This window comes from Dicentrarchus labrax, unplaced genomic scaffold (assembly GCF_905237075.1).
Source record: "Dicentrarchus labrax unplaced genomic scaffold, dlabrax2021, whole genome shotgun sequence".
Classification (NCBI taxonomy): domain Eukaryota; kingdom Metazoa; phylum Chordata; class Actinopteri; family Moronidae; genus Dicentrarchus; species Dicentrarchus labrax.
The window spans coordinates 26,959,476-26,972,810 of NW_026136718.1; positions in this window are offsets into that span (position 1 = coordinate 26,959,476).

Sequence of the window (13,335 nt, forward strand, 5' to 3'; positions counted from 1 at the left end):
CCTCTTTGTGCTCTTCATTTTTTGGAATGATGAAAGTCAATGTGTAATTTCTACTACAGAGAGCCTTCTCTCTGGTGAGCTGTTGTGCAGATCAGTGTATGCAAGCCTATGAAGTTTCTCAGTCTTTCTGTGTATTTGGAGTACATATACCTACAGTAAATTAGATTCTGTATACTGGATATGTATAACTGTATAACGCTGGTTTTCTAGTGCATAACCAGCCCCCCCCCCCAATAAAGAAAAAAAAAGAAACTGAGAAAAATGGTTGCACCCATGCTGTTACTCACAAAGAGCTTTTAATTCCTATGGAAATATTACAATATTACATCAGTCAATTTTATTAATTAATACAAAAAACTTAATAATACATAAAAAAACTAATTCAGCAACTAAACAGCTGAAACTAAATGTTCATTACATCCACTAATAAGGGCCAGAACAAACAACATCCTGATCATTTTTCTATTCATACCAGCAGAGGAAAAAATTTAGATAAAGGTTATTATTTATTTATATATTATAATTTATTAAATTCAAAGGGGTTCACAGAAATCTTGTGTGAGAAGTTGACATTTTGACCTTAGAGTTTGCTAAAGATCCTCTGAGGAGCATGGATGTGCTCAGTAAATTTAGTGTTAATCTGTCTATCGTTATCTCTAATGTAAGTGTTGAATATCTGGCTCATCAACAACATTAGGATGTATTCTTTGGTGACCACGAATCTCCACATCTTCAAATTACATGGAAGTTCTGCCATTCATTTTCAAGGTGTCCTCTGAGACCTTCCTGGTGCTAAATGAAACATCACGTGGTTAACAACAAATCTTCTGGAGAACAGCAAATTTCACAACACTCTTCACAGTTGTTGGCATATCTTGCCATGTATCATCCACACTCACCGCAAAGTTAGAAACTATCTGGTTAACATAGTGGAGCATTTAAGCAGCTAAAAAGGTGGATAACCATCAGGAGTTGGTGGAGACCAAAATGGAGATAAAATAATGTTTGATGTCTACAGATGGATGTTACTCTCTGATATTTGTGTAAAAAGGCAGTTGAAGGGGTTGCCTTCAGCTTTCATAATATGTCAATGTTGCGATTACAACTTGTTGTTCTGTCCCCAAGTGGCCAAAATGAACCAATTGTGTAGGTGTAGGTGTAATCCATGCTACTCAAAACAAAGTTAAAAGTAGGGTCAGTCATTCTGAAAGATAGTTAATTGTTGAGTCTCATTCCCAGCTCATCAAATAGTGATGCTTTAGGTTATGATAAATGGGGAAACAAGTGGCCCGGAGCAAGCCACACAACACAACAGGTAGAGTTCATGCTCCCAGGTCGTTTGAGACTCAACAATGAACTTTCTCTGGAATGACAGACCCCACCTTTAATAGATCAGCATTGGTCATTTAATCAAATGCAGCCTCCACAAATGTTTATTAGGTATCGCCCCAAGTCTGCAATGAACAGGTTGGAAAATTAATACAAGGAACAATCTAAATGCTGGGAGATGTTACCTGTGGCTGCACAGCTTGTCAGGCTCCATGTCCTGTGCATAATAACTGAGTAGGATGGTGCAATTTGGAATAAATATCTTGCTTTCTCCCTCTTGTCTTCCAGCAGGGGAGCTGATTGTTAGCTCCGTCTTCATTAGGGTGCCTCGGGGTTGGCTGGGACTGAAATTAGACCATGCTGATTTGGCCATCCTTCATATCTCTCTTTCACACATACACACATGTGCGCACGCACACACACATACACACACACACACACACACACACACACACACACACACACACACACACACACAGAGGATTATTTCATCGTGCTAAAGCTTCCTGTCAGCAACCCAGAATATAGTGTGAGCTTCCAAGTCATATCCGTTATCACTCTCATTCACTCTCAAACTTTCTGCACTGGGATGCAAATCGGCATCTTATCAATATACTAATGAGAGCACATTGCACAAATGGAAGGCTATAAATGGAAAGATCAAATTACCAAGTAAAGCACCCAATTCATCATGCATGCAAATTAATTTTAGTTGTGGAAGCAGTGGCATTAATAGAAATACTTGTAGCAATAGTAGCAGAAATAGTAGAGGTGTAGATTGAATCAGTACGATTCATTTGGAAATGCCACAGCTTAAATGTATCTAACAACAAGACACCAGAGTGCCACAGTAACAGTTATCAGTTTCTGCTGTTTGTGAAGCCTGACCACAGCAGACAACCATATTAGGTCCAAAGCCCTGTTTCAACCACCTCCAGGCTCTGTATGTGATGATATCAACCCTAAACAGCAATGCTTTTACAATTTGCGCCAGCATCTTTATGGCCAGCATTTATGTATGGTCATTGCTGTTGCCCTTAAAAAGCCAGACTTAATCACCCTGACTGATTTATTGAGGAAGCAAAGGTAGACAAACTCTCTTTATTGGACTACTACTACTACTACTACTACATCTAACTTTGGTTTCTGTTTTGGCTTTGGTCAGCCAATTAAAACCTGAAGATTATATTAGACTGTAATTAATGTTTGAAGAAGTATGGAGGATATATAAAATGGTCCTTTTGTTTGGAAATGAGCTTATTAGCTTTGTTGCTTAGAGTTAGCTGAGGGGATTGTTCTCCCTCTTTAATTTATCCAAGAAGCTGGAGCCAGTAGCCATGTTAGCCTCGCTTAGTCAGTTAGCTACAATAAATTGCTGCACATAACCCTCGTAAAAACTAGAGCTGCACAATTAATCGAAATATTATCTACATCTCAATATGGCCAAGTGCAATATCAGTGCTTACCATGTACATCAGTTTTATTTTAGCATGTGAACATTTGGCCTTAATGTTGGCACTAGAGGAAAAGTCCGTAGGATCCATCCTCTGTGCACCATGAATATCTTTGTCTGTCTAGTAGATATTTCACTGGATAAGATCAAATAAGAGATCACCAAAATAATGACAGTTCATCCTGACATTAATATCTGTTCCAAATTTAATGTCAGTCCATCTGATAGCTATTTAGATATTTCAGTCTGGACCAAAGTGGTGGACCGACCAGCTGCCAGACCACCATACAACTGTGCTATAGCTATAAATAAATGCCTGCTGGCATTTTCTTTTTGTCAGATCTCTGCTGTAATTATAAAGGTTATAGGTGAACGCTTGTGACTTATTGATGTTATTGCAGTTCTTACTACATAGATTACTCAACAGATGTGCAGTAGTGTGATAAGCCTCTCACTGGCTGACAGTTGCATCCTGCTTCCTTCCCCTCTCCCTTCTTGTTTGCTTAATAAGAAACAACAGCGAAAGGAGGTCAAACTAACCAACTTCAAACTGTGAAATACTGTGCTAAATCACATAGTCAGACTGGTTTTGGAGCTTCAAACAATCCAGTAACATCGTAATGCAAACTGCCACAAATATCAATTAATCCACTTAATGAACCTTTTTTGAAAATTGATTTTTAAGTTGGTCAAAGCTGGCAAGCATTCTAATCTGTCAGTCTGTCACTGATGATTCTCCACTCACACCAGATTCAATGTCAAACGTTTAATAACATTTCATATATATGAGTTTCAAAGCTTCAGCTGTAGTAAAACATTATCCATGTATCTGAGCTGTTCGTGCTATTTTTAAAATAACCCTGGAGCAATAACATCCGAACTGTACCTATACTGTATACACGTTTTTCATCCTTTTCATTCTCCTAGAAATAGCAGCCTCATTCACAGCAAAGGTTGCTATAGTGTTGCCAAGGAAACTCAGGATATGTCTGTTATTGGCTCAGCTGTATCCAGGCAGCCTATATTAACAAAGACACACACACACACACACACACACACACACAAACACACACACACACACACACACACACATACGTACACGCAAACATGAGAATGCTCTCTCTACACAAACACAGTGCATATGCTCTGGGGGTGTAGTAAACTGACAAAATGCACAGGTCAGTTCAATTTGTTCCAGTGGTATCACATCTTCAATGTGGTTTTAACACAATAAGGATTAACTATAAACTCACACGCCCCGTATTTTCGTTTTTAATTTACAGTGTGTTATCAAAGTATAATATTTAGTCTTTAAGAATATAGTTTAGTTTTTTCAGGAGCAAAACAAAAGCAGTAATTCACAGCTTAAAGAACCAAATGCATTGATAAAAACAGCCAATATCATCTCATTACATTTTGACCAAAACATGAGGTGAATAAAATTGGTGTGAGTCATGTTAAAAAGCTAGTATCCTCAAATATACATAATGTGAGTGTCAGTATCTGAGCACTGAAGAGGAGAGATCTCCAACAACACGAGGCAAACATTGTGAAAACTGATTCGGTGAGCTAGTCCTTCTCTTCAAAACGAACAGCCTGCTGATCCCAGCTGTAAATAAAACACTGTGCTCTGTGGTGGTGCTTGAATAAAAGTGCAAGGGTGCCATTTATTGTGTACCCTATTGTTAGATTCACATCAGCAGTGGTTTACAGGGAGTATTCTTTCTTTGCACATTAGAAAAAAGCCTCTGATGTGAGGCCTTCACCGGTGAGTGGTTTCCTGTAGCAAATTATGCAAACAAGGAAATTATGACGTTGGAAGGATAGAAAATCCTCAAGAAAATAGGTCGTTCAACAAGTACGCAAGCATCTACTCTAAGCCTACATTACCCAAATCCCCCTTGTTCTCCATCCCCTAGTAGCAGAGAGAGTACAGAGAGATTGTTGAGTTGAATTGAATATGTTAATCTAGTCTGCCAGACTGAAATATCATAGTCAGATGTTTAGTTGATTAATGTCAACTTCTCTGAGGCAAATCTCAACTAAGTAACCTTTTTTGGAGTCCGTATTATGCACCATTTAGAAATGATGTGTGTTTGTCACTGTGACTAACTCTTATTGTTTACATTTATGAGCTGTCATCAAATGTTTGAAGACATAAGGTTTCTACAATATCCACATACGTATGGAGATCAGTGAAAGTAGTTCAGATTTTGGCACTGAACGTTTAATCCATATAAATCAGTGACAAAGGAAAGACACAAAAATGGTTTTGACATTAAACTTGAAATGAAAATAATGCCTGCAGGCAAAATATTACAGTCACAGGTGGAGGGCGAGAGATGCCAGGAAATATTTTCAAATCAGATGAATTCAAGGCTTCCATCCTCTGTGAGGTGTCAGCGTGTGTCGCAGGTTATTATTCCAGAAGGAAACTGCAAATGAATTATGATCTCAGCAGCTGAAATATCTGACCAACTCTCCTGCTCCAAACAACAGCCATCGTATCACTCTGTGATTGATTCATCCTGATTCATCTCGTACACTGTCAGTAATAACTAGGGTTTCAGCTATACCAGTACATTTGAACTGAGGCTTCTGGGAGCAGACAGTCCCTTTTAAAATGGAGTGACTGACTACAAATGGCACATGGATGGTGTTTGTACGATGGAAATGCAGTATATAATGTACAGTATAACACAATACATACAATTCCATAAACAACAAATATACTGTATGATATGCTAGTACATCATATCATCATACATACATCACGAGTCCTGTTTAGCCACCGTGGCCAGTTGCAGGCTACATGCTGCAAGACACTATAGCTTCTAAAAACTATTAAAGTTAATTAGTGAGTGACATTATTGATTAATCATAACCTTTATAATAACGTTTTCTATTTGTTGGACCTCCTCCCGCTGCCAGCTTATTTAAATTAGTACTGACGGCTGTGTTAGTACTGTGACTGGAAGGATGAATAAAGCATTTAAGGTCCAATTGATTCAGTCAATTAATTACGACCTGCAACAAGACACAGACAAAAAATGCGAAAACATGCTCACAATAATGATGCTAACATGCTGCTGCTTAGAATGTTCACCATCTTAGTTTAGTGGATTAGAATGCTAACATTTGTTAGTTTTGCAGGTATTTGGTGTTAAACAATATGGGGCAAATTTAAATTTTGACATGATGATAGTGTTATAGGAAAGGTCAGGGGGGTCTTCAAGTGCCACCCCATTATCCTTCCCTCTTCCACTCTTTCAGAGGTTGTAATAGGCCTTAAAGCTAGAGTGATACTACCAGGTATCATATGAAACTAACACACCCATTGGTACCAACATGTCATGCTAGCACATCGGCTAGATTTTAGTGATGGAAACACTGGCATGGCCATTTTCAAAGTGGTCCCTTGACCTGTGACCTCAATATATCTGAATGAAAATTGGTCAATCAATACCCACGAGTCTCCCCTTTGCAGACATGTACATTTCTGCATATTGGGGTCAATAAAGTGTGTTTGAATTGCATGAATTGGGAATGACCGAAAAGCTGAGACACATACTTCAGGACACCCCTGCATAAGTCAGTTCCCCACCCCAGTCGAAAAAGTCTGGACACGCCCCGGGAATAAATCCATTAGTTGTCAAGATATTTGACTCAAAACCACAAATGTCATCCTCATGGCAGCACTAAAAATCTAAATCAGGAGATCACAAAAGCCAATAGGCTGGAGATCATGAATGTCTGGGCAAAATTTCCTTGCAATCCATCCAATAGTTGTTGGGATACTCTGTGTGGACCAAACCGACAGACAGACCTGTAGAGCCTTGCTGGCTAACAGGGGAGCCAAATACAAACCCTTGCCCCTCCTTTTGCTTCTTTTTTTGATGATTTGTGGGCTATTTTTATCTTCATTCTGCTCTACTAATGCAGATGATATCATCATGTAGCAAAGCAGAACTGGGAAAACTGGAGACAACATTGTTTAAAGTCATGAACAGAGAGTCAGCTTTACCTTTAGAACAAAAGCAGAAGGGGATGTTAAAAAACTGGCATTAACTCTCTGCTTTTCTGCTGAATGTCCAATATCTTTCAATCTCTCTTCATTTTCTTTTAAACCTTAATTTCATCCTTGATTCTTGCTTCCATTTTCCAGAGTTATTTAGCGGTGTCATACCAATGCTGTAGGACTAACAATATTTTAACTTCACTGTCAGCTATTTTCTCAGTGTTATATTGTTACTCACTGAAAGACCTGATGAAAGAGCACAGCTGGTTAAGTTTGATTTCTAATTCCCCTTTTATTGGCACATAAATGTTTTGTTTAAAGGCACATAAAAGCTTATTCTTTAAGGACAAACCAATTGATTAGAGAAAAGCTAAATTGTATTGTACTGCTTCCTCTCCTGTTGAGTGGCCTACCTGAATCTATTGTCTGAATAATCTGCCTAATGAAGACAGTTATCTCTCCTTCTTTCTGCCTGTTGTGCTGCCTTTTCTGTCACAATTTCCTGCTGAAAGCCTGAAAACCCCATCTGAGTTTACATGTCTGAATTAATAATGATGATACTGGATGCTGTTGTGAAGCAGAGCTGACTGCTGGCCCTTATGGACAGGGAGATGCAGGACACATGAGCACACAAAAATAGCCAAAGTGCTGTATAAGAAAAAAGAAAGGTGAATTTGAAATGTATTATGCCTACTGCTTACACATTTTAAGCATCCAATAAGAAATTTCTACTACTATGGGGTCAAAGTTTGGTGATGTCATCATGGAAGTTGTGGTCCACAATTGCTTTCATTGCAGTCAGCTTCTCCCAGTTAGGATTCCTTCTGTTTTTATCATTCAGGAGGTTTCCACCGGGAGCCCAATTATCTGCAGAGGTCTCCACTCATAATGGACCTACTGATTAAAACCAGTAAATACACAGAATAAAGCAGTTCCACCTTAAAAACCTAACCGAGCTGCTGCTAACGTTTGCTCCAGATGTCTGATGACTAAAATCCTTCATCCTGTTCTAACAGAGTTAAAAACTTGTCGTAAAGAAATGTAATTGTAAAAATGTGGCTTAAAAGTAGATAAAAAGGCAGACAACCACAACTCTGATGCACATACAAAGGGGATATGACGTCATTGACAGGCGACTGGTGAAACTTGAATAAAATGACAGATTTCTCTGGGTTTGAACATTGTTGAAAACATTTGGGATATTGGAAGTACACAACTTAACAAATATATAATTAGGCTCTAGAGTTTATAGACATTTTCGTGCAGAAATGTTACATATTATAGCTTTAAAGCAAGACCCATAGATATTACACTTAACTTTACACATAAAATTTGCTTTTACAAAATATTATATATTCAGGAATAAAAATTCATAACGCAGTTAAAATAGACCTTTGTTTGGATGTTTGATGTGTCCAGTTGGATTAAAGGCTCTGTGGACCTTCTGACCTATAATAGCACTGTAGAGCGATGTCTTTGAGTGGGTCACCACTTTGTCTGGGGGAGAGCTGGTACAGTATGGGGCGGCTGTGGCTCAGAGGCAGAGCAGGTCATCCACTAATTGAAAGGTTGTTGGTTCGATCGCCGGCTCCGCCCGCCACGTGTTGAAGTATCCTTGAGCAAGATACTCCTCCAAACTCCAAATTGCTCCTGATGCTGTGCATCGGTGTGTGAATGTGTATGAATGCGTTTCTGTTCGATGGGCTTTGCCATCACTGAGTGAATGTGTGTGAAAGGTTGAATGTGGCACTTAGTGTAAAAGCGCTTTGAGTGGTCAGAAGACTAGAAAGGCACTATACAAGTACAGGTCCATTTACCATTTACAACCGTAACACTTTTCAGATAAACATTTAAAATGACAGAATGATAATGATAATGACAGAAACAAATGTTTCTTGTGAACAGCAATACCAGGTGCTCTTTTGTATAAATGTAGAGTGTTAAGTATATTCTTGACTTGACTGAACAGAAGCTGTCCATTGTTACTTTGGAACCCGTCAGTCAGGACGAAAGTAACACATAGGTGGGTCAAAAGTTACACAGTGGTTTAAAATTGTGGCTGTAATGTGCCAAGAAATGCAGCATTGCACCAGCAAAGGCTGGTAAGAAGAAGACTGCAGGTTAAACATGGATGTGAATAATGCAGGATTTAATATACTTGGCTTTAAAAATCAGCTTTGCAGATGTTTTACGTTGAAGGAAATGCATTCAACACACTTGTGGGACCTTAAGGACACGCAATATATGTATACAAGAAAACTACACGACTTACTTCGGTGCTCATGCTTACTGTAAAATGAACTGAAGGATTGACCACGTGTAGTATGTCCATATTGACAATGTTTAAACATTTATATTTGTGTAGGCAATCCAAGCCACGTAGAACTCGCTCAAGCGGGCAGGGTTTTATACATCCAAAACATTTCTATAAGATCCAGACCAGGCCTCTAATTGAGACCTGTCTTAAAAACGTGTAGCCACACCAGGCTAGTAAAGGGGACCTGCCTCTAATTGGGACCCTGCTTTTAATTGTTGTTAAAGTTTTAGGGTATATCCATGTTATGGTCCCATTCACACGTATTCTCAGTCAGTCTCTAAAGTACAACTCATGTCATCATAGTCTATGTGTAGAATCTGAATGTAACAGGAAATTCCAGTCCTTCCATGCCAAGTCAGTGCCTCCAAGACTACTGCACAGTTGTAACAGTGGTCTCCCTGTGAACACAAGATTAAGTGGAATGAAGGAACAGATTTGTTTGCATACAGAGGACTCCTTAACTGCCCATCCTGGGCTTGAAGCATCACAGACAATCCCATTCAAGTGCCAAATGAAAACCCAAGGCTCCCTTTATTATTCGCCCTTCAGAAACCGATCTAAAATTGCGTCCTAATCTCCCCAGTGCTTGGTGATGAGCTGTTATGTAAAAGAATCCGGAGAATCTCTGGAGAACCTGGGGTTTGTGTTAAAACCACAGTAGCTTTGCCCTGGATAATCTCCCCCCTCGTATTAATATTAGGATGCTGCAGAGGGGTGACGGGGTTATGAGAGAGACAAAGAAATAGAAGGAGAGAAAAGTGAAGGAGCGAAAGAGGGCGGGGTAGATGGAATGGAGGGAAATGTTAATTTGCTTAAAGTGAAGATCGTGCACAGGATCAGGTAATCTTGGTCAGTCACACCCATTCAATTTACGTACACACACAAACACACTAATAAAAAGCTGTCAGTGCATACACAAAGGGATTTTCTTGTCAAAGGGAAAGGGTTGCTGAAACACCCGTTGAGATTTCTACTAATCTGCCCTTACAGATTTCAAATATTTTCTGTGTGTGTGTGTGTGTGTGTGTGTGTGTGTGTGTGTGTGTGTGTGTGTGTGTGTGTGTGTGTGCTTGTGTGTGCTTGTGCGTGCGTGTGTGTACGTATTCATGAAGAGGCATCAGAAAGCGCCTTGGGAAAGACCTTGTCGCTTTCAGTTTGATGCTGATATTTCACATCCCTCCGTCTGTGTGTGTATGTGAGGATGTATTTGAATGTATTTGTGGTTACTGAGAGGTGGAAGATTTGTGTGTGTGTGTGTGTGTGTGTGTGTGTGTGTGTGTGTGTAAATACTTTGATCTCCAGAGCTCCCTAGAGTTAAGCTCTTCTCTCTGCCAGACTTTTGAAAACAGGCAGCCTGTCATGGCAGCCTCTTTACTTAGAGCTGTGGGAGAGAGAGGAATGGGTGTAGCAGTAGAGATACAGTACAAAGAGAGGGGGTGGGGGTGTGGATGTGGGTGTGGGTGTGGGTCTGGGTGGGGGAGAACTGCTGTGTCCTGCCAAAACAAATGTGATATTCATTATGAGAGTGCAAGCGATGTTGAAATTGATGAAGGCAAATAAAGTATGGCAGGTCACTAAAGGCCATTTCTGCTAAATGCCGAGGTCAGAGGTCATGTTCGCCCACGTAACTCCCGGAGCTGGTGAGAAGTCAGTGTCAGTCTTTGGACCTCACCTGAGAGTCATAGTGCCACCTGCCTCTGGTCTATAGTCACTGCTATGGCTGCTAATGCCAGGATTTATCTGATGAAGTCATGCAAGACAGTCACATGCAAATCAGATAAGTGTACTATGGTTATTTTTACACTGAACAATGATACAATGCTGACTAGTCTGTTAATCAGCTTGTGGTTGATTATGCAGATTATACAAGATAACCTGCAGCTAATTATGGTTACAAAATATTTTTATAATGTTAGAAATGTTCTTACTTGCTTTTAGTCCTGATGTCACGTGTTTTTCCTTTTTATAGAGCGCAAATTAAAATAATGATAGGCATAACAACGTATATGAGCAATAAACACAAACAGGTTCTGACTGAGGCTAGCTCAACTGTTATTGGAGCACAAAGCAAAAGGGGGCGGGGCTTAGGAGGGGTCAATTGGCTAATGTTATGCCTGTCTAATAAACATATTAGCTATATCTAATGAGCACTCACATCACAATCATGTACATATGCAGATAAGTTAAAGGTCCGGTGTGTAACATTTATTGGCAGAAATGGAATATATATAATTATGACTTGACTCTACTCTGCTCCACTCAACTTTGCAGGTAAGTACTTTAAATATGAAACAGACGATAAACGTAGGGAATAATATTAATTGCAATCAGTGTAATCAGTATTCATGATTACATAACCAATGCCCAAAGTTAAAGTTTGGGAATAAAAACATTCTTAAATATTATTTATTAAGAACTCAACAATCAACCCAGTCTGCTTTATCAGGACTGTGTGGGTGACATTGTCCTGGTAACATAAGTAAAACACAGAAAACACAATTACATAAAATCTCTCACGTTAAATAATCTAAACTGTTCTAAATTTCAATTTATAGAACTTTGCTCATACTAAGTAATTGATTGACAGTGTTTTTTTCTTAATACTTACATACCTTCATTTATGTTAAAAAAAAAGTATTTGTGAGAAGATTTCAGTGGTATCCTGACAGCGTGATCGGTTCCAAACTTTGCTTTGTGCTTTTGAAATGCCCCAGAGTAAACAATGGATTCCAAGTGACAAAATGTTCCAGTGTTTTTTCTTCTTGAAATGGCTGGGACATTGAGTTATGTAAATCTGGGTTAGTAGGGATAACAGTGTAACATTTTGAGCCATGTAAATGTAATGAAACTGTGACTGTGATCTAACCATTCACACGATCTGTTGCACAGTGAGCAATGTGCATGTATCCACTGAGGGACACAGGCTTTTGTTGCTTTTAATGAACTGGGTTGCAGGGAAGATCTTGGTGTTACTCATTCACTTTCAAGGACAATAGTCAGTCAGCTAACATGATGAGACAAAAAAGGCTCAACACACATGCTCTTTTCCAGGCGTGCCTTGGCATTCCCATTCTCACATTCCTCTCCTGGACTGAGGGTGTGTTTGCACCAAGCATGTTAGAGCAGATTGTATGAGCTCTGGTGACTGTGTTTCATAAGTGTGGTTTGCTTGGCCAAGCGGGAACAATGCCAGTTGAACTTGGGTGGCACCGAGTACTGCAAGACTGAGAATGCTGTTTCTGTTCACTTCCAATACAACTGCTGTGTGGTTTGTTGAAAGTGTTAGGAGGACTTTGGGTAGAATCATTCTAACTTACAAGGGTTCCGGAGTATAAGGAGACATCTGATAGTCAGATGTTTGTCATGCTTGGAGAGCTTGGCATAACAAAACAATATTAGGGCAGACCACAGTCGGGACTGAAGATAATTATCTGCTATTTCTTCGTATCTTCTTTCCTAAATGGAAATCACAGGAAGACTGCAGATGAGTCCATCATTCCACAATGACTGGAGTCAGATATGTTTTGACTGAAACAACCTGCCAGGATAACAGGATAAAACGCTCTCCAATAAAAACCATAATTGTTAGTCCCTGTAATTTCTGTTTACAAGGCTGTTTGGTTTAAATCTAATTGGAAAGTGTAAGGCTAAATTAATTCAACTCAATTTTCCACCCGAGCAAAGAAAACAAACCGTAGGTGTGGCTTGCTGTACCCTCAGATTGTTCTTGTTAGCTAGAACTGGGACACCGCATTGTTGAGGTGGACCCAAATAACAGTTCAACTCTGATGATGGCCTTGAAACGGCTTCAGAGCACCATGTACTGTATAAATGAGCGTCTCCTCTCCTCCCAGTTATGACCAATCAAAAACAGCGCTCACGTTGTCTGCTGGAAGTAGGCAAGCGAGTTGAAAAGAAAGATTTCCATGTGCAGCAACCCACAAGAACCACAAATCATAATGCCTGAAAAGAAGCAGCTGACGTTTATTTCCCCCAAATGAGACACTTCTTTTTAAACCATGGGTTCTCTTGAAATTCCATCCAATGCAGATTCAGTAAGAGGTGCTCGCTAAACAGAACCATCTGTGACAAAAGAATGTGAGGCTTGGATAACAGGGCGAGTTTTTTCCCTTTTCCTTGAAAGGGTTTTATGGCGGTTTGTGTTCTGCCAAACATTCCTGGCTGCATGATTTCCAGCAAAAGCATTTCCCTGGTCTG